The sequence below is a fragment of the Mastigoproctus giganteus genome, chromosome 9, assembly GCF_048544385.1.
Source record: "Mastigoproctus giganteus isolate SK-2022 chromosome 9, ASM4854438v1, whole genome shotgun sequence".
NCBI classification, from domain to species: Eukaryota; Metazoa; Arthropoda; class Arachnida; order Uropygi; family Thelyphonidae; genus Mastigoproctus; species Mastigoproctus giganteus.
This window is the reverse complement of record NC_143583.1, coordinates 210,413,847-210,440,833: the sequence shown is the minus strand read 5'-3', so window position 1 is coordinate 210,440,833 and position 26,987 is coordinate 210,413,847. Positions and strand designations below refer to the sequence as shown.

Sequence of the window (26,987 nt, the reverse complement as noted above, 5' to 3'; positions counted from 1 at the left end):
AATGCCTTTGTCATGAAACAACATCTAGTCATGGTCAACCTAGAGCTTGAAAAGGCATTTGACACTACATGGCGTCATGGGATTATTATGGACTTTTACCACTTGGGGTTTAGAGGCCATTTGCCAAAAATAATGGCCCCGGGTGCCAAGCGTTATAGTGATCAAGCGAATTTCAGAGTGATTCATAAAGCGTTTACTCAGAGCCAAAGTTCTTATTTAGTTTAAAAAGTTTTTTACATTGTCTTTAATTAATAACTTAGTCTTACAAATTGTAAGCAAGTTTTAAGAAAGGAAATCCACCTTTCTTTTTTCTTCTTAAACTAACGTACTAACCCTTATACCGCTTGGTCACTCTAGCGGCACTGCTCCTGCCTCCCCGTGGCGGGGCCGGTAACCTGGGAGAAGAAATCCACTCTCCCAGGGCTGAAAGGAGCAAAGATGGAAAACAGTTCATTTCCACCTTTAGAGCCATCGAGCTCAAGACTAGCAAATAAAAGTGACAATGAAAATGACTATTCTCAAGCAAAGAGGTTGAAAACAACACCTAAAGAGGAGATACCAGCCTTCCTCATCTTGCACTCTCTATCAGATCAGCCCCTGAGCAAATTATCACCTTTTCTAGTGCAGAAATGCATTGAGTCTGCTGCTGGTTCACCTAAATCAGTACGGCGACTTCAATCAGGTGATCTTCTAATAGAAACAACTCAACCTCAACATTCTGTAAAGCTATTAAAGCTCACAACTTTTGGAGGACAACAAATAAAAGTTACTCCCCATGCCACCTTAAACTCCTCAAAGGGAGTAATAACAGAATGGGACTTATTACTTGTACCAGAGGAGGAAATTGTCCAAGAATTACACGATCAAAAAGTCATCCAAGCAAGGAGAATCATGACCCGAAAAGACGGTACACTCGTTCCAACAAGAAGCATAATCCTTACCTTTAGCACTCCTGACTTGCCAACATCTGTGAAAGCAGGCTACCTGCATTGCCGTGTCCGACCATACATTCCGAATCCCATCAGGTGCTACAAATGCCAAAAATATGGACACTCCCAGACTGCATGTCGAGGTGAGGCACTATGTCCCATCTGCGGGTCAAAAGACCATAACCAATCTGACTGTGCCACTACCACTCCGCATTGTCCAAATTGTAAGGGTAACCACCCAGCTTTCTCAAAAACATGTGAATTATGGAAGCAAGGAAAAAAAATTCAAAAATATAAAGTAGAGAACAAAGTGACATACTCAGAGGCAAGAAGACAGATAATCAAAACAGAGATAAAGCAAACATATGCCGCAGCAACTCAATCTTCACAGTCTGTAGGGATCCAAACTGAAGTATCGATTCCTCCAAATATATCAATTGCGAACTGGGCACGTTCGTTGCTTTCTGTTTCAAAACAGTCTCCTGCACAAAAAACAAGTGAACAGTCCAATAATACCCCAATCACCATACCAACGGAGGCCTCAACAATAAAACCAAAAGTAATAGAAACCAAAAAACCGCAAACATCCACCACCGGAATGGACATTGATGAACATCATGAAGCAGAAGATACAATTTTAGAACTACATGCAAGTGAAGAGATGGATGTGACCCGACCCGTTTTTCCCAGGAAAGACAAAGGAAAAATTGATCGATACAAGCAAGCTGCAACTAAAAAACATTCAGAATCGAAAACAACACAAAAAACCACATAATGGAAAAAATCCTTCAGTGGAATTGCAGAGGATTTCGAAATTCAAAAGATGATTTGCAGGATCTAATCGATCGGTATGAACCAGCTGGCATAGCCTTACAGGAAACCCTTCTAAATTCACGAGTGTGTCCTTCCGCCAAAAATTATACCATTTTTAGAAGAGATAGGAGCATTGACACGCCAGCTCATGGAGGGGTGGCTATCATTGTCAGAAATAACATTCCATCCAAGCATGTATCCCTCCAGACTCCTTTCGAAGTAGTGGCAGTGCGCATTGAAATTGGTATCACCATTACAATAGCCTCTATATATCTCCCTCCTAATTTTGCTTTCTCCTCAGATGATTTAGAAAAGCTAGTAGATCAACTGCCATCTCCTTTCTGCTTACTGGGTGAATTTAATGCTCATCATCCTCTATGGGGATCGCCAAAAATTGACAAAAGGGGTAAAATAATAGAATTGCTGCTTGATACACATAACCTTACTCTGTTAAACACTGGTGAACCCACATATGTACATTTTACTGCAGGATCCATGACCGCAATAGACCTTTCAATCTGCTCTCCCTCCATTTATGCCAATATGGGGTGGTCAGTTCTCGATAACCCGCTAAACAGTGATCACTTACCGATTCTTTGCAGTATTCAAACACAAGTAAACTTAGCTCCATTGCAGCGATCCACGTGGAAATTCTATAAGGCAAACTGGCATAAATTTTCCTCCCTAATCCAGTTTGATGATGAGATAGTCCAGTCTCAGCCCATAGATAGTGTCAACGATCATATAACAAATCAAATATTACAAGCTACGAATTCTGCAATACCAAAATCTTTACCTGGGAAACGCAGACAGAGACATTACTGGTGGAATCAGGAATGCACAAATGCTAAACAGACAAAAAATCGAGCTTGGAATCTCTTTAGAAAATTTCCTACAACTGCTAATTTTATTAACTTTAAAAAACTCAAGGCCAATTTCCGCCAAAAAAGAAGAAAAGCAAAGAAAGATGCCTGGATAGATTTTGCTTCCACCATAAACAAGTATACGGACAGCAGACTTGTCTGGAAGAAAATTCAAGCACTTAACGGTAAATTTGTGCAGTCTCCAGCCTCAATCCTGAACTGGAAAGGGCAAGAATTGTCTGATCCAAAAGAAATAGCAAACGCATTAGCTGAGTCTTTCGCCAGTATATCAGCAGTGTCCACATACAGTCAAACCTTCCAAAAAATTAAGGCATCTGCAGAACAACATAAAATAAATTTTTATACTAAGGCATCTCAGCCGTACAATCAGCCATTCACGTTAAAGGAACTTTTTGAGTCTCTAAACAAAACATCAAGTACTGCTGCCGGCCCGGACGGAGTATGCTATATAATGTTAAAAAAGTTAAATAATAAAGCAATAAGATCCCTATTGAAATTCTATAATCGAATTTATTTAGAAAATACTTATCCACACTCATGGCGTCACTCAATTGTACTAGCCTTTCCTAAGCCAGGTAAGGATCATACCATACCGAATAATTACAGGCCGATATCGCTGACTAGCTGTTTAGGCAAAGTCTTAGAAAAAATGGTGCACAGGCGGTTAACGTGGATTCTGGAGACAAACAATCTGCTAAACCGAAATCAGTATGGTTTTCGGAAAAATCACTCAACCTTAGATGTGATGATTAAAGCAGAAACAAATATACGCAATGCTTTCATCAAGAGACAACATCTGGTTATGATCAATCTCGATATTGAGAAAGCGTTTGATACCACTTGGCGATATGGTATCCTTCAGGATCTTCGATCATTCGGTCTGAGGGGGCAGTTACCACAATTTATACAAAATTTCCTACACTACAGATCTTTTCAGGTCAGATATAGGAACGCTATATCCGAATCATTTGAACAAGAGGAGGGTGTACCGCAGGGTTCCATCCTGAGTGCAACACTATTCACAATAAGAATTACAAATATAACACAAGACATACCAAAAACAGTTGAATCATACATGTTTGCCGATGACCTGATTATCTCTTGCCAGTCACAAACCATGATTTCCATTGAAAGGCAACTTCAAATGTCCATAGCCAGAATAGAATTGTGGGCGCAACGGAATGGCTATTCATTAGCAGAAAATAAATCGACTGCAATTCATTTCTGTAAAATACGAAAATTACATCCAGATCCTGAAATATATTTAAAAAACAATCGGATTCCTCTTACCAACAATTTTCGTTTATTGGGTTTATATCTAGACAGTAAACTTAATTTTTCTAATCACATAGCCTACCTTAGAACGGCCTGTCAAAAGAAATTAAACATCTTAAGAGCTGTGTCATCTAACTCCTGGGGTGCTGATAGACCCTCCCTCACACATCTTTATAAAACTTTTATCCGATCCCGCTTAGATTACGGGTCACCTGTCTATGACTCTGCAAGAAACAATTCCTTGCTACGTCTAAATACTGTTCAACATAGTGCCCTAAGGATAGCCACAGGTGCCTTCAGGACATCTCCAGTCCATAGCCTGTATATTGACGCAAATGAACCGCCATTACACCTTAGACGAAAATCCTTACTATGTAGCTATGCTGCCAAAATAAAAAGTATTCCATCTCATCCTTGCTGGGAATACCTGTTTAACCCTCAGTATGAAATGCTATATCGTAATAAACCTAATGAAAACCGCCCTGCGGGTATTAGATTGCAAGAACTGATGCTCAGTTGGAATATTAACTTCCAGCATATCCTTGAAGACGTAGCTCCTCCTGAACATCCCTGGTCTCATTACTCACCGCTCTGTGATAATTACTTTCTGAGATGGAGAAAAGGCTCCCTGCCAAACAACAACTTCCAGCAGCTGCATCAAGCCCACGCCTTAGAAAACGCACAGAAATTTCACATATATACAGACGGCTCCAAAACAGATGAAGCTGTAGGTGCTGCAGCAATCTCTTCTGCTTTTTCATTAGCTGTGTCTCTTCCTATAGAATGCAGTATCTATACCGCAGAACTGTATGCAATAAAACTAGCTCTAGATAATATAACCAAACAGCAAATAAAAAAAGCTCTTATATACACCGACTCCTTAAGTGCCGTCACTGCCATTCAATCTACTACTTCTTCCCAACATCCCATTCTGAAACAGATACGGTCTCAATTATACCAATACCAAACATCCAAACAGTTGGTTACCTTTTGCTGGATCCCTGGGCATGTCGGCATCCCAGGTAATGAAAGTGCAGATCGTGCTGCTAAACATCCTACAAATAGATCACTCTGTGATCTGAAAGTCCCATATATTGATTATAAATCCACTATTAAAACAGCAAGTAGGCTTCAATGGACTAATCTGTGGCAAACACAAGTGAATAATAAACTGTTTCAGATTAAAAAAGAACCGCAGTTCTGGACTTCTAGTTTCAGGGAAAGCAGACGTGAAGAAGTGATCTTGGCAAGACTCCGTATTGGACCACCATATACAACTCATTTGTTCTTGCTTATGGGAGAAAACCCACCTCAGTGTTCATTCTGTCAGACTCAGCTAACAATCAAACATATTCTAATAGAATGCCCTAATTATTCAAGTAACCGGAAATCCACTTTTTATTCTGCATCCAATCTGCTGGAACCTTTAAATTTACTACACATACTGGGAAATAATGCAAATTTTGAAGCACTCTTTAGATACTTGAAGAGCATAAATGTATATAATGGCCTCTGACAACAATTATATTAATAGCTCAGTCATAAGTTATTAAAGAAAAGGCACAATATGGCCCAGGAGGCCCTTGTGCCAAAAAAACCCAAAAACAACAACAACAACAACCAAAAATAATTCAAAATTTTCTGCAATTGCGTTCTTTTCAGGTCCGATATAAAAATGTACTCTCTGCATCCCACATTCAGGAAGAAGGAGTCCCGCAGGGATCGATACTTAGTCCAACACTATTTTCAATCCGAGTTAGCAGCATAACACGAGACATCCCAAAAACTGTTGAAACTTACATGTACGCAGATGACCTTACAATTTCTTGTCAATCTCAAAGTATGAACACCATCGAACGGCAGCTCCAATTTGCCATTACCAAAATACAATCGTGGACTTCACGGAATGGCTACAGACTATCAGAAAAGAAATGTACTCTCACCCACTTTTGCAAGAAACGAGCTCTCCATCCCGATCCGGAATTACAAATAAACAATATTCCAATCCCGCTTGTAAGTACCGTTAAATTCCTTGGAGTGATATTAGATAGCAAGCTGAATTTTCAAGCTCACATCTCTCATTTAAGAAATACATGTCTAAAGCATCTGAATATACTGCGATCAGTCTCGGCTATGTCATGGGGCGCTGATCGGTATACACTATTGCATCTTTATAGAGCTTTAATCCGGTCACGGCTAGATTATTGTTGTCCGGTGTATGACTCTGCCAGGAGCACTACTTTACAACGTCTAAATATTGTCCAGCACAGTGCTCTCAGGACTGCGTTGGGCGCTTTTAGGACTTCTCCAATCCAGAGTCTCTATATCGAAGCACATGATCCTCCATTACATCTTCGTAGGAAATCATTACTGCTCCACTATGCTGCTAAGATCCAGAGTCTTCCATCTCACCCCAGTTGGGAGTATCTTTATAATACTCGGTGGGATTTGTTATATGACAGCAAGCCAAGTGAAAACAGACCTGCTTCACTCAGGATTAAAGAGCTTTCTCAGAGTTGGAATATCAATTTAAGCGATATTTTTCAGGACACAACTGCCCCTGTTCCACCTTGGACATACGTTTCTTCCTCCCACGATACACATTTTTTGGAGTGGGGAAAGAATACTGTACCTTCCTTTAATATCAGGCAGTTGCACTTAGCTCACACTACTCTGAACTCCCATGCCTGTAAAGTCTATACTGACGGATCCAAAACAGCTACTGCGGTTGGTGCAGCTGCAGTTTTTCCTTCTCTAACGGTTACTGCCTCACTACCATTAGTCTGCAGCGTCTTCACAGCCGAATTATATGCCATCAAATTAGCACTCAGTAAAATTATTGAACTTTCCATCTCACCTGTCATAATTTACACTGACTCGCTCAGTGCTGTTTCTGCCATAAGGAAGAATTTTTCATCTTCTCATCCTACCTTGAAACACATTCATTCTCAGCTATTTTCCCACAGTGTGTCTAATCAACCAATCAGTTTTTGCTGGATCCCTGGCCATTCCGGTATTCCGGGAAACGAAAGTGCGGATCTTGCAGCTAAAAATCCTCAACCAGCTGTTCCAAAACATCCTCAGGTTCCTTACACTGATTATAAGCCTGTTATTCGCAAAGCAAGTTACGACAATTGGTCACAGATCTGGAAAAGAAACACCAACAATAAACTTTACCAGATAAAGCAAGAACCAAAGCTGTGGCTCTCAGGCTTTCGACAAAACAGACGAGAGGAAGTAGTACTGGCAAGACTCAGAATTGGACACACTCATCATACTCATCTGTTCCTGCTACTGGGAGAAGATCCACCCCAGTGTTCATCCTGTGACAGTCAACTTACTGTTAGGCATTTCCTCTTTGATTGTCCCCTATATTCAACCATACGGTCAAACACTTTCCAGTCCGTCTCTACGTTGAACCTCTCACATGATTTAACTCATATCCTGGGAAATGAAGCAAACATAAATGAACTTGTAATATTTTTAAAACGTATTGGCCTATATAGGAGTATTTAATTTAACATCAACAGTGTTATATTTCGACTAAATAAACTATGAGCAGACACAATTTGGCCTCAGTAGCCCTTGTGTCGTTAAGCTAAATAACAACAACAACAACAACAACAACTACTCCCTTCACTCACCTGGGAAGTGGAGGAGAATCCATACGGAAGTGATCACTTCCCTGTCATAACCTTATTACACACTGGGAGACCATGTCTTCCCTTCAGGTTACCACGGTGGAAGTTTGATCAGGCTGACTGGTCTGCCTTCCAACCTCAGGCAATTTTTGATCGGCCCCGAGTGCCAAGCGATAGTTCCCAAGCGATCTTTCTAGTGCGATTTTCTAGCGATTTTCCTAGGGCGAGTACTAGTGCTTGAATAATCCCTCCACCGCTCGCAACGTTACTGCTGACCGCTCGCAACGTTACTGCTTCCCTCGCTGAGCAACGTCACTGCTTCACCGCTAGCAACGTTACTGCTAACCCCGCTTGCAACGTCACTGCTATCGCTAGCAACGTACTGCTCTCTTCTTCTGCTGATCGCTTGGTCACTGGTTGGCACCGCTCCTCCCTCCACGTGGCGGGGTCGGTAACCTGGGAGAAGGAATTCCCTTTTCCAGGGCTGAAAGGAGCAACGATGGATTGCGATGCATATCCACCGCTAGAACCCACGGGTTCCAGACCTGTCAACTCTGATTCAGAGCATGACTTGAATCGTCCGAAGAGATAGCGGAGGCCCCGAGTGCCAAGCGATAGTGACAAGCGATTTTCTTCCTGCGAATATATAGTGATCTCCCAAAGTGTTATAGTTTTGATTCTTTTCTAGCGTCACCTGTTCTTTTGTTTACTTGAAGAGGTTCTGTACTTTAAAGGACAAAAGTAAGAACCGAGAGAGGAAATCTACCTTTCTTTTTTATTCTATATATTCATTACTAACCCTTTATTTACTTCAACAACCGCTTGGTCACTGGTGGCACCGCTCCTGCCTCCACGTGGCGGGGCCGGTAATCTTGGGGGATAAGACAACCCCCAGGGCTAAAAGGAGCAGAAATGGAAGCAAGTGACTTTCCATGCTTAGAGCCGAAGAGCTCTCAAGCAAATGACATTCATGACACTGACCATGACTTCTCTCTATCGAAGAGAATGAAGAAAGACATTGGCAGACAGGAATTACCAGCATTCCTAATAATACATTCTCTGTCAACACAACCTGTGGGCAAGCTCTCCCCCTTTATCATTCAGAGATGCCTCGAACATGCCGCAGGTTCACCAAAAATGGTGAAACGTCTCCAATCAGGAGATTTATTAATAGAGACCACCATTCCTCGACACTCTGAACTATTATTAAGTTTGACATCTTTGAGTGGAATCCCAGTTCAAATCACACCACATAACACCCTCAATTCTTAAAAGGGAGTGATCACTGAATGGGATCTATTAAACGTTCCTGAAGATGAGATAGCCCAGGAACTTAAAGAACAAAAAGTCATTCAGGCAAAGAGGATCAAGATCCGAAAAGATGGCAATTTAGTTCCTACCCGGAGTATAATATTAACTTTCAGTTCTCCAAACCTACCAGCTTCAGTCAAGGCAGGATATTTAAACTGTCGCGTTCGGCCATATATTCCGAACCCCTTATGTTTTAAGATGTTTTAAATGCCAGAAATTTGGCCATTCCCAGACAGCATGCCGTGGAGATGCAACATGTGCAAACTGTGGGTGTAAAACTCACACACAAACAGAATGTAAAGCACCAACCCCACAGTGTCCAAATTGCAAGGGCAGCCATCCGGCATACTCCAAAGACTGCGACCTCTGGAAGTTGGGGAAAAAGATACAAAAGTATAAAGTTGAAAATAAAGTTTCCTACCAAGAGGCAAGAAAACAAATAAGATTAAATAATCCAAAATGCACTTATGCCTCTGCTGCTTATAGTCACCAGTCAATAGCATGTCAGACAGAAGTGTCCATCCCTCCAGATACATCGATCTCAGACTGGGCACGATCAGTCCTCTCGGTCCAAAATACATCAAAGGCAGTCGATCAATGCAGTAATACGCCACTGACAGTTCCATCCCAGAGACTTCCACATTGCCAAGCAGCGGAAAAATTAGATCCAGTTGAGGTGAAGCAATCTCACCCCTCAAGCATGGACACCGATGATACCAACTCAGAAGATCTGCTTGAAATACATGCAGATGATGATATGGAAGAAGGCAATGACTCAAGACGCCCAAATTTTTCAAGAAAAGAAAAATCAAAACACGAGAGATATAAACAAGCCTCTCACAAAAAGCAAACAGACTCCTCTTCTGCTCACAAAACCAAATAATGGAACAAATCTTACAATGGAATTGCAGAGGTTTTCGCAGCAATATTGATGACATCTATGAACTAATTAACCGTTACAATCCTGCTGCCATATGCTTGCAAGAGACAAATCTAACAACAAAAATATCTGTTTCAGTCAAAACTATACTATCTTCAGAAAAGATCGATCTGAAACTAACAGCCCCCATGGAGGAGTAGCTATACTAGTGGAATCAGGAGTCCCCTCCAGGCACATTCCATTACAAACACCATTAGAAGCTGTTGCTACCCGTATAGTAATCGGTATCACACTGACACTAGCCTCAGTTTATCTTCCGCCGAATCAATCATGTACAATTCAGCAACTGTTAAATCTAATTTCCCAATTACCACCTCCTGTTTGTTTACTAGGAGATTTTAATGGGCATCATCCATTATGGGGATCTCTGGTTTCAGACGGGCGTGGCGAACTCATTGAAATGTTACTTGACCGAGAAAATTTGACACTATTGAATAATGGCTTACCGACATATATACATTTTCCTACTGGGTCAACCAGTGCAATAGATCTCTCAATTTGCTCTCCAATCCTCTTCCCAACTATAGAGTTGGCAGTACATGACAATCCTCTAAATAGTGACCACTATCCGCTGATCTGTAGTATTCAAACCACCCATTTCAAACAAACTGAAACAAAAACAAAATGGAAATTTTCCAAAGCAAACTGGACGAAATTTACCAGTTATGTATCTTTTGATGATGACACAATAGAGTCTTCTGCTATTGACACTGTCACCGATCATATCACAATGCAGATACTAACAGCAGCAAAAGCCGCCATCCCACAGTCTCAAATAAGAAACCATCGGCATACCAATCACTGGTGGAATGGCGATTGTAATAAAGCGAAGAGAGAAAAAAACAAAGCATGGAACACCTTCCGCAAACATCCCACCACTGCCAACTTTATTAACTTCAAGAGACTGAGAGCCAAAGCTCGTTATATCCGGCGGAAGGCGAAAAAAGACTCGTGGATAAAATTTGCCTCCTCAATCAACAAAGATACTGATACCCGAATAATCTGGGAAAAAATAAAGAAACTAAATGGTAAATATCATAAGTTGCCCTCTCCCATTATTAATTGGAATGGAAAGGAGATCTCATCTGTTGATGAAATTGCCAATGCCCTAGGAACGGTGTTCTGTGAGTTGTCTGCCTCAACTGCATATCAACCCTCTTTTCAAAAAATCAAAGCTGAAGCTGAGAAAAGGAAACTAAACTTCAAAACTGCATGTCCTTTTACCTATAACCAACCACTCACAATATCTGAACTGAAAGAAGCTATATATACCTCAAGAAACAGGTTTCTCCTGGCCCTGATGGAATCTACAATATAATGATTCAACACCTCAATCAGAAATCACTAATTTCATTGCTAAACTTTTACAATAGAATATTCTCAGAACATATATTCCCTACTTCCTGGAGACATTCTTATGTAATAGCCATACCTAAACCTGGAAAAGACCATTCGATTCCTAACAACTATAGACCAATTTCTCTAACCAGCTGCCTGAGTAAGACTTTGGAAAAAATGGTTCACCATCGACTCACCTGGTACCTTGAATCCGAAAACATGATCAGTAATAATCAGTTTGGCTTTCGGAAGAATAGATCTTCCCTAGACCTCATGACCAAAGCCGAATCCAACATAAGAAATGCATTCATCAGAAATCAACATCTCGTCATGATATGCCTTGATATAGAGAAGGCCTTTGATACCACGTGGCGCTACGGTATCCTAAGAGATCTCCATTCTATACATATGAGAGGCCATTTACCATATTTTATTCAAAGCTTCCTTCAGCACAGATCTTTCCAAGTGAGGTATCGGCAGGCTTTATCTCAAACGTACATTCAAGAAGAAGGAGTCCCACAAGGCTCTGTTCTTAGTGCCACCCTGTTTGCAATACGAATAAACAACATCACAAACAGCATTCCAAATACCGTTGACTCGTATCTCTATGCAGATGATCTTACCCTATCCTGTCATTCCCAGAATATGAACTATATTGAGAGGCATCTACAAATATCCATTAACAACATTGAATTATGGATTGCGCAAAATGGATACAAACTGTCAAGCCACAAATCTACAGCTATACATTTCTGCAGGCCCCGGGTGCCAAGCGATTGACTGAGCGATTTCTATTTGTGCTTTCACTGCGACTTTTTGATAGGTGAATTCTGCGTTCTCTTTTACGTTCCTCTCTTTGAGAAATCCTTTCATTTAGTAGCTCTTGTATCAAAAGTACTGGTATAGAGCAAGGAAGGAAAGTAACCTTTCTTTATTTTTCATATCTAATAGACTAACTCCTACTAATTTCGCTTGGTCACTCCAGGCACTGCTCCTGCCTCCCCGTGGCGGGGCCGGTAACCTTGGCAGAAAAGCTCATCTGCCAGGGGCTAAAAGGAGCCAAGATGGAACAAAATATGTTTCCTTGTTTAGAACCGACAAGCAGTCGGCTAAACACAGAGCATGAGCATGACTCTTCGCAAGCAAAGAGGTTAAAAACCATTTCCTCTGCGACCGAGTTTCCTGCATTTTTATTAATGCATTCATTATCAGAACAGCCTCTTAGTAAGCTATCCCCCTTTCTTATCCAAAAACACTTGGAAAGTATTGCAGGGTCTCCCAAGATGGTTAAGAGATTGCAATCGGGGGACTTACTAGTAGAAACTGTCAACTGTAGGCATTCTGAAAAACTCCTGAAAGTGACAAACTTCGCAAAAATTCCAGTAAAGGTAACTGCCCATGCAACCCTAAATACATCTAAGGGTGTTATATCTAGTTGGGACCTTTTGAATGTGACAGAAGAAGAAATTAAAGAAGAGCTAAATGAACAAAATGTAATTGCTGTCAAAAGAATCATGACTAAAAGGGACAATATACTCACACCCACCAGAAGTATCATTCTCACCTTTAACAGTCCAAATCTACCCTCAACAGTAAAAGCAGGATATCTACTCTGTCGCATTCGTCCTTATATTCCTAATCCGCTGAGATGCTACAAATGCCAAAAGTATGGCCATTCTCAGACGGCATGCAGAGGGAACCCAGCTTGTCCCAACTGTGGATCTTCTGATCACAGTCAAAACGAATGTTCGGCAAAAGAAATGACTTGTCCTAATTGCAAGGGTAACCATCCTGCTTACTCTAAAACATGTGAGAAGTGGAAAATGGAGAAAAAAATTGTAAAATATAAAGTCGAAAACAAAGTTACTTATCAGGAAGCAAGAAAATTAATTGCACCCAGTATATCTAACCGTAGCTATGCCAGTATTGCAAAAAAATATCAAACAATAGCCACACAAACTGATGTTACTGTTCCATCCAACATATCAATCTCCGACTGGGCCCGAGCTGTTCTTTCTCAGCAACAGTCCAATATCCAGAAGCACTCAGATCAAGCAAGTAATACGCCTCTCACGATTCCAGCAAAATCTCCTCCTTCGCCAATGATTGCTACCACACCAAATAATCCCAGTTCAACTTCAAAACAGAGTATTCAGGAAACATCACTCGATCAAGAGTACCCCTCTAAACAGGAAGATCCAATTCTTGAAATATTTGCAGAAGAAGAAGAAGAAGATATGGACACAGGTCGCCCCACCTTTCCAAAAAGAAATAAACCAAAGCCAGAACGCCACAAGACAGCCACGTCAGGTACAGCTTCTTCTAAACTCAAATAATGCCTTATATTTTACAGTGGAATTGTAGAGGCTTTAGATGCAACATTGATGACATTCAGTACTTAATTAGACGCTACTCTCCAGTGGGTTTCTGTCTGCAGGAAACCTATTTAACTGCTAAAATTTCTGTTTCTATAAATAACTACTCAGTCTACCGAAGAGATCGGAATACATCTGACTCTGCTCGTGGTGGTGTAGCCATTTTGATTAACTCAAAGATCCCTGCTAGTCAAATCATTCTTCAAACCAAAATTGAAGCCGTTGCTGTGCGTCTGATTGCTGAGATTGCATTTACGCTAGTCTCAGTCTATCTCCCACCAAACAATTCCTACTCTTTCAAAGATATTGAAGAACGTTTAGTACAGCTGCCGTCACCAGTGTGCTTGCTAGGGGATTTCAATGGCCACCACCCTTTATGGGGATCCTCTAAATTAGATAGACAGGGCCGACTGATTGAAACTATACTAGATAAACAAAACCTTACCATTCTTAATACTGGTACACACACCCACATACAGTTACCTACTGGACAGACCTCTGCAATTGACCTCTCAATTTGTTCTCCGATACTGTTTCCAGTCATTCAGTGGTCCGCAATGGATGATCCAATGGGAAGTGACCATTTTCCAATTGTCTGTAACCTGCTCACTGCACAACTACCATTAGACCAACCCTGCAGAAAATGGAAATTTTCTAAAGCCAAATGGGCCAAATTTCAATCAGCAATCATTCTGGACAAAGAAACTATTCAGCTACAACCTATAGATAAAGTAACCGATTATATCACATCCAGTCTTTTAGTTGCAGCAAAATACTCAATTCCATTATCAAACCCCCCAACCCGACGGCACTTCAACTACTGGTGGAACGAAGAGTGCACAAAAGCAAAGAAGGAAAAAAATAAAGCATTCAACTTATTCCGTCGATTTCCGACAACAGCTAATTTAATTAGCTACAAGAAGCTAAGGGCAAAAGCGCGGTTCATTCACAGGCAAGCCAAGAAAGATTCTTGGACTCGGTTTGCATGTACTATCAACAGAAATACCAACTCCAGAATAATATGGAAGAAAATTAGACAGCTTTCTGGGAAGTTTCCAATCATCCCTTCCCCAATTCTTTCATACAATGGACAAGAACTCTCTGGTCCTCTAGAAATAGCGAATGCCTTGGGTAAAACCTTTGCCGAAGTCTCTGCTGTATCAAATTACACTCCGAAATTCCAAAAAATTAAGACCTCCACCGAACAGAGGCCCATTAACTTTAGAACCTCGCTATCACTTCCGTATAATCAGCCCCTTGAATATTGTGAACTTCTACAAGCCATAAAAACAACGAGAAACAGTGCAGCTGGGCCAGATGGCATATATTATGTCATGCTGCAGCATCTCAATGAGCAAAACTTACAAATGCTGCTAGTTTTCTTTAATCGGATCTTCCTGGAAAATACTTATCCAACATCTTGGCACCATGCTACAGTTTTGCCCTTTTTGAAACCTGGAAAAGATCCTTCCAGTCCTAATAGTTACAGGCCAATCTCTCTGTCAAGTTGCCTTGGTAAAATTCTGTAAAAAATGATCCACAGTCGACTCAGCTGGATCATTGAAACTGAACAACTATTGAGTAATTGTCAACATGGCTTTCGCAAAAATAGGTCCTCTCTAGATCTGATGATCAAGGCCGAATCTGAAATTCGCAATGCCTTTGTGAAAAATGAACACCATGTCATGGTCTCCATTGACAAAGAAAAGGCATTCGATACAACCTGGCGGTATGGCATTCTCAGTGACCTACATAATCTTGGTCTACGAGGCAACCTGCCTATATTCATTAGGAACTTTCTCCAGATCCGCTCTTTCCAGGTTCGATACCAAAACTCCCTTTCTTCTACTTTCTCGCAGGAAGAAGGAGTACCACAGGGGTCGGTTTTGAGTGCAACCCTATTTGCCCTTAGAATTGATTCCATTTCCAAAGAACTTCCAAATACTGTAGAAGCCTATCTTTATGCTGACGATCTCTCCATTTCTTGCCACTCTCAGAACATGAGATCTATTGAACGGCAATTGCAAATGTCCCTCAATAAAATTGAAAAATGGGCTGAGTTCAATGGATATCGGCTTTCCCATCAGAAAACAGTTGCTATCCACTTTTGTAACCAACGCAAATTACATTTAGACCCCGAACTCCGGATATCAAATTCCAGCATCCCGATTACCAACAATATTAGATTCTTGGGATTAATATTAGACAGCAAGTTAAATTTCCTTGAGCACATTAAAGTAATACGTACTACCTGTTTGAAAAAGCTGAACATGCTTAGAGCTCTATCTGCCCAGTCTTGGGGAGCAGATCGTACAACTTTGCTGCTCTTATATAGAGCACTGATTAGATCGCGGTTAGATTACGGTGCCCCAGTTTATGATTCTGCTCGAAAGAGTGTATTACGCTGGCTCGATCCTGTACAACACAATGCACTGAGGATTGCTCTTGGTGCTTATAGGACATCACCAACCTATAGTCTATATATTGAAGCCCATGAGCCCCCTCTTTACCTCCGCAGAAAAATGTTACTACTTAAATATGCAGTCAGAATACGAAACTGTTCTTCGCACCCCATCCAACCATATCTCTTTAATCCATCATTTCACAATCTCTATAGAAATAAACCAAATAAAATACGCCCAGCAGGCCTACGGCTCCTTGAAATAGCACAAAATTGGAATGTTCCTCTCCAGAGTAGGCAGCACAGAAAGAATGATTCTTGCCCACCATGGACCCCATTTCCTCAACCAGCCTGTGATAATTATTTTCTCCAATGGGGAAAGAATCGTCTACCAACTCTGAATGTGCAACAACTCCATGCTAGCCATATTCAAAACTGTTTTGACTTCTTACCGATATATACTGATGGTTCCAAATCTCATTCAACTGTTGGAGCAGCAGCAGTGTTTCCCTCTGCTATCATATCAGCCTCTCTTCCACCTGAGTACAGCAGCTTTTCAGCGGAATTATATGCAATTCAATTAGCTCTAGAAAATTTGAGTCTTCACCCATCTGCAAAATATTTAATTTACACCGACTCTCTCAGCTCAATTAGAGCAATGCAGAATTTCTCTTATAAGGATCACCCTATACTAAATCAAATCAAGTATTTACTATTGAAAATTGAAGATCGCCAGCAACGAGTGAACTTCTGCTGGATCCCAGCACATTCAGGCATCAAAGGGAACGAGTTGGCTGATATTTCGGCTAAAAATCCATCAACAGCAGATTTAACCTCTGCCTTTATTCCAGTTTCTGATTATAATATTATAATTAAAACAGCTTTTCATGCACAATGGACAGAGCTATGGCATAAACAAACAAATAACAAACTGTTCCAGATAAAACAGGACCCAAAATTTTGGCACTCATGCATTCAGACAGTTCGGCGAGAAGAAGTGGTACTCGCGCGGATTAGAATAGGTCATACCCATCTAACGCACCTCCATCTACTCACAGGCGATGATCCTCCTCTTTGTTCACAGTGCTCTGAGCATCTAACAGTCAAACATATTTTGATTGACTGTCCACATTATCAACAACATCGAACTTCAATATTTCAATCTCTGGCTAATTTCCGTGAACGAATAACATTAAATGATATCATTGGTGAAAATGCCAATATTAATGAACTTTTCTGTTATTTAAAACAAATAGGAATGTATAAGCGACTGTGATTAGTTTCTGGAATGAAATGAGATTGAACCGTCTTCACATTAATTATTTATTTTATCTTTTCAACATACCTATGAATAGGCGCAATATAGCCACAGCAGCTTGTGCGCCATTAAACACCCATACCACACACACACACACACACATTTCTGCATGAAGCGAGCAATGCATCCTGAACCCGATTTGCACTTGGCCGATCATCCACTACCAATTGTGAACAGTATTCGCCTCGTAGGGCTAATTTTTGATAAGAAGTTAAACTTCCAGGAGCACATCAAGTATCTAAGAACCACTTGCATAAAGAAAATGAATATACTCCGGGTCATCTCCAGTACATCTTGGGGCGCCGATCGTTATACCTTGCTCCACCTATATAAATCTCTAATTAGATCTCGGTTAGACTACGGAGCACCTGTTTATGACTCAGCTAGAGAGAGCACCTTGGCCCGTCTTGCACCCATCCAACATTCTTCTCTTAGGATAGCCCTAGGTGCATACAGAACATCACCAGTTCAAAGTCTTTATGTTGAGGCTCACGAACCTCCACTCAGCATAAGACGAAAGATGTTGCTGATAAATTATTCAGCTAAAATCAAAAGTCTGCCTACTCATCCGGTTTGGCCACTGTTGCATAATCCTCAATTGAAAACCCATTATACAAATAAACCTAGAACAATTCGACCTTCTGGTATCAGACTGCAGAATCTAACAGAAAGCTGGAATATTCAGCTTGATAATATCATCAGAGAAAAAAAGATCCGGATCCCCCGTGGGCTAACTTCACCCTTTCTTCTGATGAATACTTTGAGCAATGGGGTAAAGGCTCTATATCAGATATTAACATCCAACAACTACATGTTGCTCACTCACAAAAGTACCCACACTTTACCAAGATCTATACTGATGGTTCGAAGTCTGACAGTCGAGTGGTTGCAGCTGCCGTCTTCCCTAATACAACCGTCTCAATTTCACTTCCAACCGAATGCAGCAGCTACACTGCTGAACTGTGTGTGTGTGTGTGTGGTATGGGTGTTTATTGGCGCATTAGCTGCTATGGCTATAGTGCGCCTATTCTTAGGAATATTAAAAAATAATCCAGTTTAAATTAGTTTCAGTTCTGTAGCCTATTTATAAAAGATGATACACTCCAATTTGTTTTAAAAAGCAGAAAAGTTTGTTAACATTTGCATCCTCTCCAATGACATGATGTAATGTCAATGTTTCTGAATGATTATCCATATTTTGAAGTATTGCATCTCGATGTTGTTGATACTGCGGACAGTCAATCAGAATGTGTTTGACTGTTAGATGTTCTAAGCAGTGTGGACATTGAGGAGGATCATCGCCCATTAGTAGGTGGAGGTGTGTCAGATGGGTGTGTCCTATTCTCATTCGTGTGAGTACCACTTCTTCCCGCCGCACTGTCTGATTGCTGGAATGCCAGAACTTTGGGTTTTGTTTCAGCTGGAAAAGTTTGTTATTCGTTTGGTTATGCCATAATTCTGTCCACTGTGCATGGCATGCTGCTTGAATTAAGGTATTATAATCGGGCGCTGGAATAGGGACAGAAGTTAGGTCTGAATTTGGACTTTTGGCAGATATATCAGCCACTTCATTCCCTTTTATGCCTCAATGTGCTGGAATCCAGCAAAACTTCACTAGTTGTTGACGATCATAAATCTGCAATAACAAACTCCTGATTTTCATTACAATATGGTGATTCTTTTGAGATGTATTCTGCATTGCTTTGATTGAGCTGAGAGAGTCAGTATAAACTATATATTTTGCAGATGGATGTAAATTCAAATTTTCTAGAGCTAACTGTATTGCATATAGTTCTGCTGAAAAGTTGCTATACTCAGGTGGAAGAGAAGCTGATATGATAGCAGAGGGAAACACTGCTGCTGCTCCAACAGTTGACAGAGATTTGGAACCATCCGTATATATCGGTAAGAAGTCAGCATAGGTATGAATATGGCTAGCATGGAGTTGTTGCACAGTCACTGCCGTTAGGCAATTCTTTCCCCATTGAAGGAAATAGGTATCGGAGGTCAGATGAGGAAAGGTGGTCCATGGTGGATGAGAGTAATTCTTTATCTGTTGCCTATTGTTGAGAGGAACATTCCAGTTCTGCGATATTTCAAGGAGCCGTAGGCCAGCCGGTTGGATTTTACTTGGTTTATTTCTATAGAGATTAACTAGTGGTTGATTAAAAAGGTATGGCTGAATAGGATGCAAAGGGCAAGTCTGTATTTTGGCTGCATATTTAAGTAGTAACATTTTTCTACGAAGATGCAAAGGGGGCTCATTAGCTTCAATGTATAGACTCTGAGTTGGAGATGTCCTGTATGCACCAATTGCAATCCGCAATGCATTATGTTGAATAGGATCCAGCCAGCGTAGCACACTCCTTCGGGCAGAATCATAAACTGGAGCACCATAGTCTAAACGGGATCTAATCAGTGCTCTATATAAGAGCAGCAAAGTTGTACGATCTGCTCCCCAAGAGAGGGCAGATAAAGCTCTTAGCATGTTGATCTTTTTAAGACAGGCAGTACGTATTAATTTAACATGATCTAAGAAGTTGAGCTTACTGTCCAGGATTAGTCCCAAGAATTTCATATTGCTGGCAATCGGAATGGTGGAATTTGAAATCCGAAGTTCAGGATCTGCATGCAATTTGCGTTGACAGCAAAAGTGGATCGCAACTGTTTTCTGTGGGGAAAGACGATATCCATTGAGCTCAGCCCACTTTTGAACTTTATTGAGGGACATCTGCAATTGCCTTTCGATAGATCTCATGTTCTGAGAATGGCAGGAAATAGCGAGATCGTCAGCGTAAAGGTAAGCCTCTACAGTATTTGGGAGTACTTTTGTAATGGAATCAATTTTAAGGGCAAACAAGGTTGCACTCAAAACTGATCCTTGTGGTACACCTTCTTCCTGCGAGAATGTAGCAGAAAGGGAATTTTGATATCTCACCTGGAAAGATCGGCTCTTCAGGAAGTTCCTAATAAATATGGGTAGGTTGCCTCGTAAACCAAGATTATATAGGTCACTGAGAATGCCATACCGCCAGGTAGTATCAAATGCCTTCTCTATATCAATGGAGACCATGACTAGGTGTTCGTTTTTCACAAAGGCATTGCGAATTTCAGATTCCGCCTTGATCATCAGATCTAGGGATGACCTGTTTTTGCGAAAGCCATGTTGACAATTACTCAGTAGATGTTGAGTTTCAATGATCCAAGTGAGTCGACTATGGATCATTTTTTCGAGTATTTTACCAAGGCAACTTGACAGTGATATTGGTCTGTAACTATTAGAACTGGAGGGATCTTTTCCAGGTTTCAAAAATGCCAAAACTGTAGCGTGGTGCCAAGAGGTTGGATAGATATTTTCCAGGAAGATCCGGTTAAAAAAGATTAGAATCATTTGTAAGTTTTTCTCATCGAGATGCTGTAGCATGACATAATATATGCCATCTGGCCCAGAGGCACTGTTTCGTGTTGTTCTGATGGCCTGTAAAAGTTCACAATATTGCAGAGGCTGATTATATGGAAGTGACAGTGAGGTTCGAAAGTTGATAGGTCTCTGTTCTTTGGCAGTCTTAATTTTCTGGAATTTTGGAGTGTAGTTTGATGCAGCCGATATTTCAGCAAAAGTTTTGCCCAAGGCATTGGCTATATCTACAGGAGCAGAGAGTTCTTGCCCATTGCAGGAGAGAATTGGGGAAGGAACAGTTGGAAACTTCCCAGAAAGCTGCCTAATTTTTCTCCATATTAGTCTGGAGTTAGTGTTCCTATTGATAGTTGATGCGAACCTAGTCCAAGAATCTTTCTTGGCCTGCTTTTGAATGTAACGCGCCTTTGCCCTTAGTTTCTTGTAGCTAATTAGATTAGCTGTGGTTGGAGATCGACGGAATAAATTAAATGCTGTATTTTTTTCCTTCTTTGCTTTTGTGCACTCTTCGTTCCACCAGTAATTGAAATGCCGTCGGGACGGGGGATTTGATAACGGAGTTGAGTACTTAGTTGCAACTAAAAGGCGGGATGTAATATAATCAGTAACTTCATCAATGGGCTGTAGTTGAATAGTTTTTTTGTCAAGAGTGATTGCTGACTGAAATTTCGCCCAATTGGCTTTAGAGAATTTCCATTTCCTACAGGGATATTGTAATTGTGGTTGGGTAGTAAACAGATTACAAACAATTGGAAAATGATCACTGCCCATGGGATCATCCAGGGTGGACCACTGCATAGCTGAAAACAGTATCGGGGAGCAAATCGATAGGTCAATGCCAGAAGTCTGTCCATTGGGTAACTGTATATGGGTGTGCGAGCCACTGTTAAGAAGAGTAAGGTTTTCTTTTTCCAGTAAAGTTTCAATCAATCTACCGCGTCTGTCTAATTTAGATGAACCCCATAAAGGGTGGTGGCCGTTGAAATCCCCTAGCAGGCAGATAGGAGAGGGTAGCTGCAGTAAAAGTTCTTTAAGATCATTATAAGTGTAAGCATGGTTTGGTGGGAGATAAACTGAGACTAGAGTTAATGCAGTTTGAGTAATCAGACGCACAGCGACAGCTTCGATTTGGGTTTGGAGAGTAATTTGCTTAGCTGGAATCCTTGTACTAATTAAAATTGCTACACCACCTCGAGCAGAATCGGATATATTCCGATCTCGCCTATAGACCGAGTAGTTTTTGACGGAAATGGAAATTTGAGGAGTTAAATAGGTTTCTTGCAGGCAGAAACCAACTGGAGAGTAGCGATTAATTAAATAACGGATGTCGTCAATGTTTCCACGAAAGCCTCTGCAATTCCATTGTAAGATGTTAGACATTATTTGAATTTAGAGGAAGAAGCTGTACCTGACGTGGCTGTCTTATGGCGTTCTGGCTTTGGTTTGTCTCTTTTCGGGAAGGAAGGGCGACCAGTGTCCATCTCTTCTTCAGCAAATATTTCCAGAATTGGATCTTCCTGTTTGGGTGGATACTCTGCCTCCATCGATTTGTCCTGGATAATCTTTTTCAAAGTCGAACTATCTTTATTTGTAGTGGCATTCACTGGTGGAGATTGAGATTTTGCTGGTATTGTGAGAGGCGTATTATTTGCTTGGTCTGAGTGCTTAACGGCACTGGACTGTTGCTGAGAGAGGACAGCTCGAGCCCAGTCAGAGATGGAAGTGTTTGAAGGAACGGTAACATCGGTTTGTGTGGCAATGGTTTGGTATTTTTTTGTAATATTGGCATAGGTACGGTTAGGTATACTCGGTGCAATTAATTTTCTAGCCTCCTGATAACTAACTCTGTTTTCAACTTTATATTTCACAATTTTTTTCTCTGTTTTCCACCTCTCACATGTCTTAGAGTAGGCCGGATGGTTCCCTTTGCAGTTGGGACATATCATTTCTTTCGCCACACAATCACTTTGAATGTGATCGGAGGATCCACAGTTGGGACAAACTGGGTTGCTTCTGCATGTCGTTTGAGAGTGGCCATACTTTTGGCATTTATAACATCTCAACGGATTTGGTATGAAAGGACGAGTGCGGCAAAGTAGATATCCAGCTTTTACTGATGAGGGTAGGATTGGACTGTTGAAGGTAAGAATGATATTTCTGGTAGGTGTAAGAATATTTTCTTTTTTTATCATTATTCTTTTTACAGCTATTACATTTTGTTCCTGAAGCTCTTCTTTAATTTCTTCCTCCGACACATTCATCAGGTCCCAACTGGATATTACACCCTTTGATGTATTTAGGGTTGCATGTGGAGTTACTTTCACTGGAATACCAGCGAAAGTTGTCTTTTTTAGTAATTTCTCAGAGTGCCTGCTATTCAGAGTTTCAATAAGTAAGTCCCCTGATTGCAGTCTCTTAACCGTCTTGGGAGACCCTGCAATACTTTCCAGATGTTTTTGAATTAAAAAGGGGGATAGCTTACTGAGAGGCTGTTCAGATAGTGAGTGCATTATTAAGAATGCAGGTAAGTCTGTCGCCGAGGGATTGGTTTTCAACCTCTTTGCTTGCGACGAATCATGGTCATGGTCATTTTCTGTGGTTGGCCGACAGCTTGACGGCTCTAAAGTTGGAAACATATTTTGTTCCATGTTGGCTCCTCTTAGCCCCTGGCAGATGGACTTTTCTGCCAAGGTTACCGGCCCCGCCACGGGGAGGCAGGAGCAGTGCCTGGTGTGACCAAGCGAAAAGTAGTAAGTGGTTAGTAGTAAACTAGAAGAAATAAAGAAAGGTGCCTTTCCTTTCTTGCTCTGTACAAGTGTTTTTGTTACAAGAGCTGTTTTTAAATGAATAAATTTATTAACGACAAGAACGTAAAATAACTATAGATCACTTTTGGAAAATCGCAGTGATAGCACAGAGAAATCGCTCAGTCACATTCGCTTGGCACCCGGGGCCACTGCTGAACTCCATGCCATTAAGCTTGCTCTGGAAAACATCTCGCAAATGTCAATAAATAAAAGTATAATATATACTGATTCACGGAGTGCTATTCTAGCTTTGAAAAGGACTTCCCCACCTAAAAATCCTTTATTAAAGTTCATAAAACATAAGCTGATGCGTCTTCATGAGCATCAGAAAACAGTTATCTTTTCATGGATCCCTGGCCACAGTGGTATTCCAGGAAACGAATGTGCAGACAGTGCTGTAAGTTTCCTTCCATCATATCCTCAACAGATAACCTAGTCCCATATCCTGATTATAGACATAACATACGGAGAACATCTATGGAACAATGGACACTTCTGTGGAAAATGCAAACCAATAACAAGCTATTTCAAATAAAACCAGAACCACAATTATGGACTTCTAGCCTTCGGAAAAATAGGAAAGAAGAAGTAATTTTAGCCAGAACTCGTATAGGTCACACTCACCTCACACATCTCTATCTGCTTACAGGAAATGATCCTCCGCAGTGTGCACACTGCTCGCAACCACTTACAGTAAAACATATACTCCTTGAATGTAACTTGTTCAGCAATGCCCGACGAATGTCTTTTAGTTTCATTTCTGATCTACAGCAACCTCTCTCTCTGAATAGCATAATAGGTAAAGAAGCAAATCTCTCTGAATTCTTTTTGTATATAAAACAAATAAAAATGTATGACCGTTTCTAACTGCCCACGGTACAGTTATCATAAGTAACTCAATTAATTTAGGAGGCGCAATATGGCCTAAGTAGCTCTTGCGCCAGAAAACACCACAACAACAACAACAAACCGAGACAGCGGACTGAAAAACAGAGTGCAGATATGCCAGCATTTCTAATAATGCACTCATTATCCACACAACCTGTAGGCAAGTTATCGCCATTTCTAATACAGAAATGTTTAGAATCGGTTGTTGGATCTCCTAAAATGGTGAAGCGTCTTCAATCTGGAGACCTTCTAATTGAAGCTTCCAAGCCAAGCCATTCAGAAAAATTGTTAAAATTGACAACTTTTAACAGCATTCCAGTGTCAGTTACGCCACATAACACCCTGAACACCTCTAAAGGCGTCATCAGCGAATGGGACTTACTAAATGTCTCTGAACAAGAAATAATACAAGAGCTTAGTGAACAAAAAGTGACTCATGCACGGAGAATCATGACTAAAAAAGATGGCAACCTACTACCAACCAGGTCCATCATTTTAACTTTCAGTACTCCGACTCTTCCATCTTGTGTCAAAGCAGGTTACCTAAATTGTAAGATACGTCCTTACATCCCAAACCCCATTCGCTGCTTTAAATGTCAAAAGTACGGTCATTCTCAAACAGCATGCCGAGGCGATGCCGTGTGTCCTCTTTGTGGTTCCAAGGAGCATTCTCAAGAAGACTGTACAGCTTCCACTCCTATCTGTCCAAACTGTAAGGAAAACCACCCTGCATTTTCTAAAGCATGTGACCTTTGGAAAACAGGAAAAAAAATCCAGAAATATAAAGTTGAACATAAAGTCACTTACCCTGAAGCAAGAAAGCAAGAGCTACTAACCATTCCTAGCCGATCATACGCATCTGTTACTAGAACCAGCCGCTCAGCTGCAACTCAAACAGATGTGTCCATAGAACCGAGAATTTCCTTTGCCACCTGGGCTAAAACTGTTTTATCATGCAATAAGAAACTTACAGTCAACGAAACCAGCAATACGCCGATCAGCATCCCAACTGATGCTATCTCAACTTTATCCGAAACAGCAAAATCAACTACCGTTGAAAATCAGAAAAAGGTGAAGCCACGAAATATCAACATGGAAACAGATGTCCAATCAGAGGATGACGACACAGTACTAGAGTTACATGCTAGTGATATAATGGATACAGGACGCCCAATCTTTCCCAGAAATAAAAAACCAAAACCAAGCGGACAGAAACCTCAGAAAAAACAGTCAGACCAATCTTCCTCAAACAAATCCAACCAATGAATAAATTCCTACAATGGAACTGTCGAGGATTACGCAGTAATATAGACGACCTCAGTGATTTACTCACTCAAACAAATGCAGTAGGTGCGTGCTTACAAGAAACATTTTTATCACCACACGCTTCGGTCAAAATCAAAAACTATACTATGTTTAGGCGAGACAGGGTTTCTAACTCTCCTGCTCGTGGTGGGGTAGCTATACTTGTGAAATCTACAATTCCCTAAAGACATCTCCAACTAAATACCTCCTTAGAAGTTGTAGCAGACCGGATAGCAATGGGAATATCGTTATCACTTGCATCCATCTACATATCACCGAATTATCCTTGCTCCCAGACTGAACTGGACAGTCTCATTACGCAACTTCCACCTCCCGTCTGTTTACTTGGTGATTTCAATGGTCACCATCCATTGTGGGGATCCTCCACCATGGATGGTAGAGGCAAACTAATCGGAACATTCCTGGATAACCATAACCTGACTCTTTTAAACTCTGGTTCTCCAACTCATATTCAACTACCTGCTGGTACTACATCCGCCATAGACCTATCCATCTGTTCAGCATCTCTTTTTCCAAGCATGGAATGGTTAGTGCTAAATGATCCATTCCACAGTGACCATTTCCCTATCATCAGTTCAATACAAACACAGGTCATGTCATACCCTAAAGGCCGTATTTCTTGGAACTTCCAAAAAGCAGACTGGAAAACCTATTCCAGATGTGTTATATTTGAAAAGCAATATGTACAGCAACAGAATCTTGATAACGTAACTGACCACATTACCAGCCAAGTATTATCTGCAGCAGAAATTTCCATTCCAAAATCTAACCTGCACAAGAGTGTACACCAAAATCAGTGGTGGAATGAAGAATGCTCCAAAGCAAAGCGTGATAAAAACCGAGCTTGGAATCACTTTCGTAAATTCCCAACTACCGCCAACCTAATTGTTTACAAAAAACTCAGAGCTAAAGCGAGACAGATTAGAAAAAAAGCAAAACATGAATCCTGGACTAACTTCGCCTCATCCATTACCAGAAATACTGACACTCGAATTATTTGGAAAAAAATACGCGCACTCAATGGGAAATTTCTACCGTTGCAATCACAAATAATACAATGGAATGGGCAGGAATTATCTTCCCCTAATGATATTGCAAATGCTCTATCAGAGTCTTTTTATGACATTTCCGCCTCATCCTCTTATGTGTCATCCTTTCAACGCATTAAAACTAATGAAGAACGTCAAAAATTAAATTTTCAAACTAGACTCTCACTCCCTTATAACCAGCCTTTTACTTTAGTCGAGCTGAAGGAATGCTTAAGCAAATCGTCAAATAGTGCAGCAGGACCAGACGGTATTCACTACAGCATGTTGCAGCATC

General features: G+C 40.9%; 1 protein-coding gene across 1 annotated transcript in view; it reads right to left on the bottom strand.

The window, feature by feature from the left end:
* The window catches only part of LOC150081093 (astacin-like metalloprotease toxin 5), a 157,270-nt gene that overhangs the window by 52,664 nt on the left and 77,619 nt on the right, over positions 1-26,987 (bottom strand). The gene's annotated exons all lie outside the window — the stretch shown is intronic.